Source organism: Platalea leucorodia (genome assembly GCF_965183815.1).
Source record: "Platalea leucorodia genome assembly, chromosome: W".
Classification (NCBI taxonomy): domain Eukaryota; kingdom Metazoa; phylum Chordata; class Aves; order Pelecaniformes; family Threskiornithidae; genus Platalea; species Platalea leucorodia.
This window is the reverse complement of record NC_138859.1, coordinates 33,042,556-33,048,582: the sequence shown is the minus strand read 5'-3', so window position 1 is coordinate 33,048,582 and position 6,027 is coordinate 33,042,556.

The window sequence follows — 6,027 nt, the reverse complement described above, 5'->3', positions numbered from 1 at the left end:
GCTTTGCATTGAATAATACTTGCAACATACAATGCTTTTCATTAAATGCTGACATCTATCCTTACCGTGATATGGGGTATAAGCCCATACTCTTGCACTGTTTAAGTAGCTGGGCTGTTATATGAGAGATTCTCTGTAGATTGGGACAAACAGGTTTTGTCATGATTTCATCATTCTAGATGTCTGTATCTGTGGTTCCTAACCAGTTAATAGCTGGGCTTCACTGCTGCCACCACTGCTGTCTCCTCCTCCTGGATCTTTTCCATTGTTTCTATGTCCATCTAACAGTCAAGGATGATGCAGCCTCCATGCTTGTCTTCTGCTAGGCCTAATCTGTTAGCCTGACAGAGGTTATTAAGAGTGAGACATAGCACAGAATCAAAGTTAATATTGGCTTAACTTAATGTTTGGAAACAGCTAGCTATTGTCTTCTTGTACCTTGCCACCAGCACTGATCTCTTTCATATGCCACAGAGGAAACTGCAAGAAGCCCTATTGTGATAGTTGTGCAATATTTTGCCTCCAGAAGAGGATCCTAGTGGCTTAGGGAGTGGCTAAAGTAGTTGTTGGATGATGGAAGTATCACAAAGAAAATTGGTTGGTGTTTGGGGAAAAAAAAATGCTGTGTGGTGTCATGTCCCATCTGTGTTTCCCCCCCCCAAGAGGTGAGATCAGGGTATTGACTACTCACCCCCTCCCCCATTCCCCAAGTGAAGATGAATTCAGGGAAGGTATGTTAGGTATAATCTGCCTTTTTTTGTGACAAAGGAGATGTTAAAAGGAGGAGCACTGTTGGCTGCTTCTAAATTAGCTGGAAGGATGGGATGGAAAAAGAGCCATCTGGCTTTAATCTATATCTGGTCTGAATTTGCATAGCTGTAGAAAAGGAAATGTAGAACTTGAAAATATAAGAGTGTCCACCAAAACTAATACTCAGCCCTCCAGAAAAAGAATTGAACTCCTGAGTTGGAGAATGTAACTTGTCTGAATTAGCACCTCGGCCTTAATGAAAGGCTTGGGGTTCATAGGCTAAAAGACAGTGTTGTACTTTTCTGAAATATCCCATCTGTGAGAATTTATTTAGCATCTAATGTTTTAAATATGCTGATCTCAGAGTAAATTATTGCAAAATACAAGATAAGCTATAGCACTTGAGCTTGCTCACACCTCCTCGCCCCCCCAGAATGCCCAGGACTGGCATCCTCCCAAAGGTGTAAACATACAAGAACTATATCATTTGTTGTGGGTTAACCCTGGTAGGTAGCGAAGCACCACACAGCTGCTTGCTTGCTCCCCTTACAATGGGATGGGGGAGAGAAGTGGAAGAGTAAAAGTGAGAAAACTCGTGGGTCAAGAGAAAGACAGTTTAATAGGTAAAGCAAAAGCTGTGCACACAAGCAAAGCAAAATAAGGAATTAATTCACTACTTCCCATTGGTAGGCAGATGTTTAGCTATTTCCAGGAAAGCAGGGCTTCATCATGCATAATGGTTACTTGGAAAGACAGTTGCCATAACTCTAAATGTTCCCCCTTCCTCCTTCTTTCCCCTAGCTGAGTGTGATGTCATATGGTATGGAATATCCCTTTGGTCAATTGGGGTCAGCTGTCCCCTTAGCTGTGTCCCCTCCCAACTTCTTGTGCACCCCCCCAAAAAAAAGCTTGCTTTCTGTCTTCTAATCTCTGAAATATCCACTGTATTTTTTTAAGAGTTTTTTGTTCCTACTGTTGGAAAAGGGGGCAGACTCCAAAAGAGTAATATAGAAATATTGCTCAGGGCTGGAGCTCAAACTAGCAAGAGCTGTCAAGAATAACAAGAACGTCTTTATAGGAATGTTAATAGCAAGCAGAAGTTCAAGGAAAATATAGGTCATTGTCCTCGTTTCAGCTGGGATAAAGTTAATCTTCTTTAGCTGGTTTTCATGACACACACCATACCCGCCCCAGTGGCTGGTGGCTGAGCTCCCCCACCTGCTCCAGTAGCTGACACTAAGACTCCCACTAGCTCCAGTAGCTGACATCGCAGGCCAGGGGCACCTTCACCCCTGGTCTGACTCCAGTAGCTGACCCTAATTCCACTCGCGCCAGTCCCCCCAGTAGCTGGCACTCTGGGCACAAAGTCTGTAGGACCCTCCCTAGATCCAGAGAGCTATGATCCTTCCAACTACTGATACTAAAACCCTCTGTCCTGGTTTCAGCTGGGATAGAGTTAAAATTTTCTTCCTAGTAGCTGGTATAGTGCTGTGTTTTGGATTTAGTATGAGAATAATGTTGATGACACACTGATGCTTTGGTTCTTGCTAAGTAATGTTTATACTAGTCAAGGACTTTTCAGCTTCCCATGCTCTGCCAGGTGCACAAGAAGCTGGGAGGGGGCACAGCCAGGACAGGTGACCCAGGCTGGCCAAAGGGCTATTCCATACCACATGATGTCATGCTCAGTATATAAACTGGGGGGAGTTGGCCGGGGGGCAGGAATCGCTGCTTGGGGACGGGCTGGGCATCAGTCAGTCTGGTGGTGAGCAATTGCATCGTGCATCACTTGCTTTGTATATTATTATTATTATTGCTACTACTACAAGTGCAGAATCCTGAAAAATTAGTAGCATATTTGGAAAAAGTATGCTGTCACTCTGGCAATTCTAGGGAGACACAAATCACTACAATGTGCTGGGGCCTGGCCCGTGCCTACCGAGCCCTGTTCAACACTATTCAGTACCCTCAAGGGGAAGAGAAGGTCTCTGGATCTGACGACAAAATGACAGGCACTGCGGCTATGCCAGCCCCGGTGCCAGGCACTGCGGCTGAACCAGAGAACCAGCCTGTGCCAGTATCAGTCGCCCCTATACACAAGAAGAAATATTGGAATCGAAAGTCAGCTCGTTTAGAAAGGGATGATGAAAACACAGGGCCATAACGAGGAGAGGAGGAGGAAGAGGAAGAACTCGTAAATGAGACGGAAACCACCCAATCCCTATCCTTGAGTGAGCTGTGAGATATGCGAAAAGACTTCAGCCATCGTCCAGGTGAGCACATCGTCACCTGGCTGCTCCGATGCTGGAATAACGGAGCCAGTAGCCTGGAATTAGAGGGTAAGGAAGCCAAACAGCTGGGATCCCTTTCTAGGGAAGGGGGCATTGACAAAGCGATTGGAAAAGGGGCAAAAGTCCTCAGCCTCTGGAGGCGACTCCTGTCAGGCATGAAGGAAAGGTATCCCTTCAAGGAAGATGTTATATATCGCCCAGGCAAATGGACCGCCATGGAGAGAGGTATCCAGTACCTGAGGGAATTAGCCGTGCTGGAGGTGATTTATAGTGATCTGGACAATGAGCAGTTATCCAAAGATCCAGATGAAGTCAAGTACACACGGCCCATGTGGCGGAAGTTGGTACGGAGCGTGCCAGCGTCATATGACAACTCATTAGCAATACTGTCCTGGAAAGATGAAGAGGGACCAACGGTGGATGAAGCAGCTAGCAAGCTCTGGGAATACGAAGAAAGTCTCTCTTCCTCCCTTGTCTCGGCTGTGAAGAAACTGTCCCGGAAGTTCCATCAACTCAAAGAGGATAGGTCCTACTCTCCACCTGTACGGACCAGTATCTCGGATATTAGGAGTCAGCATTCTTCTGCTCAAGAGAGAGGATACAGAGGATACACACCACGAGGCACCCTATGGTTTTACCTGCATGACCATGGAGAGGATATGAGGAAGTGGGATGGAAAACCTACCTCGACCCTAGAGGCAACAGTACATGAGTTGCAAGGAAAAACAATCACACAAGGGGATTCTTCCAGGAAAATTGCTGCTCCAGTTTCCAGTGGGCAGTTCCCCAGACAGAGCAGAAGGGCTGATCTTACTCCTGATTGTAATGAAGGAACTCCTGACTTGCATTTACAAGAAGTGAGTAACGAATGCTATGACCAGGACTAGAGGGGCCCTGCCTCCAGCCAGGTGCAGGAAAGGGACAACCAGGTATACTGGACTGTGTGGATTCGATGGCCTGGCACATCAGCCCCACAGGAGTATAAGGCTCTAGTGGACACCGGTGCACAGTGTACCCTCATGCCATCAAGCTATGAAGGGGCAGAAACTATCTGTATTTCTGGAGTGACAGGGGGATCCCAACAGCTGACTATTGGAGGCCGAAGTGAGCCTAACTGGGAATGAGTGGCAAAAGCACCCCATTGTGACTGGCCCAGAGGCCCTGTGCATCCTTGGCATAGACTACACTTCTGGATTATGTTTTCCCAGGTGCAAGACCTTACACTTGTCCTTGTTAAACTTCATAAGGTTCCTGTTAGCCCCCTCTTCCAGCCTATCCAGATCTTCCTGCAGGGTGGCTCTCCCTTCCAGAGTGTCTACTTCCCCACTCAATTTGGTGTCATCTGCAAACTTCGTCAGGCTACACTTCATGCCGTTATCCAGATCACTTATGAAGACATAGCATTGGGCCCAATATCGATCCCTGGGGGACCCCACTTGTGACGGGTTGCCAGTTTGAAAAAGAGCTATTTACCACCACCCTTTGGGTGCGGCCCGCCAGCCAATTCCTCACCCACTGCACAGACCACTTGTCTAGGCCATAACACATCAATTTCTCCAGGAGGAGGCCGTGGGGAACTGTATCAAAAGCCTTGGAGAAGTCCAGGTAGACAACGTCCACCGTTCGCCCCCTGTCAACCGAGCAGGTCACTTTATCATAGAAGGCCACCAGATTTGTCAGGCACGATCTGCCCTTGGTGAAGCCGTATTGGCTTTTCCCAATCACGTGCTTCATTTGACTCATGAGGGCCCCCAGGAGGATCCGTTCCATAACTTTCCCGGGGACTGAAGTAAAATGAGGGGCCTATAATTACCCGGATCCTCCCTTGAGCCCTTCTTGTAGATAGGGGTAACATTCGCCTTCCTCCAGTCCTCTGGGACATCCCCCGATCTCCACGACTTCTCAAAGATTATAGAGAGTGGCCCCGCAATGACATCAGCCAGCTCTCTCAACACCCTCGGGTGGATGGCGTCAGGGCCCATCGATTTGTAGGGGTCAAGCTCCTGTAATAATTCACATACTAATCCCTTCTTCACTGATGGTGGGTCTATGTTTGGATCCTCATGGATTTTCGTTCCCAACGCCTGGGATCCAACAGTGTTGGTAAAGACAGAGGTGAAGAAAGTGTTGAGAACCTCTGCCTTTTCAGCATTGTTAGTGACTGATTCACCTCTACTGTTTAACAGTGGGCCTATGTTTTCCTTCTGTTTCCGCTTGCAACTTACATACCTGAAGAACCCTTTCTTGGGTTTTTTTGACACCTCTGGCCAGTTCCAATTCAAGCTGAGCTTTTGCTTTTCTAACTGCATCTCTGCACACTCTGGCAATGCCCTTGTAGTTCTCAGTGGATAATCTTCCACTTCTCCATCTCTGGTACGCATCTCTCTTGGTTTTAAGCAGACCCAGGAGCTCGTGGTTGAGCCAAGGGGGCCTCTTGCTCCGCTTACTTCCCTTTCTTTTATAGGGGATAAACTGGCTTTGTGCTTCCAAGAGAGCATTCTTGAAGAACTCCCAGCACTCGCTGTCTCCTTTATCCTCCATGGAAGCTTCCCACGGAATCCCTCCCAACTGAGCTCTGAGCGAGCTGAAGTTTGCTCTTCTAAAATCTAGAACCCTTGTCTTGGTGCTAACCTTCAGCATGCTCAGCCGGATCCCGAACTCCACAATATTGTGATCACTGCAGCCAAGGTTGTTACTGACCGAGATATTACAAAGCAGGTTTTCTTGGTTTGTGAATAGCAGGTCCAGCAGTGCCTCCTTCCTGGTTGGCCCATCTAACATTTGTAAGAGGAAACAGTCCTCTACGCATTCCAGGAACTTGATGGATGACACGCGAGCTGCTGTATTGCTCTTCCAGTAAATGTCTGGGTAGTTGAAGTCACCCATGAGAACCAGGTTCTGTTGACCAGAAGCTTGCCTTAGTGTCCCAAATATTGCTTCATCGGCTTTATCGTCATGGTTTGGAGGTCGGTAGCAGATGCCCACT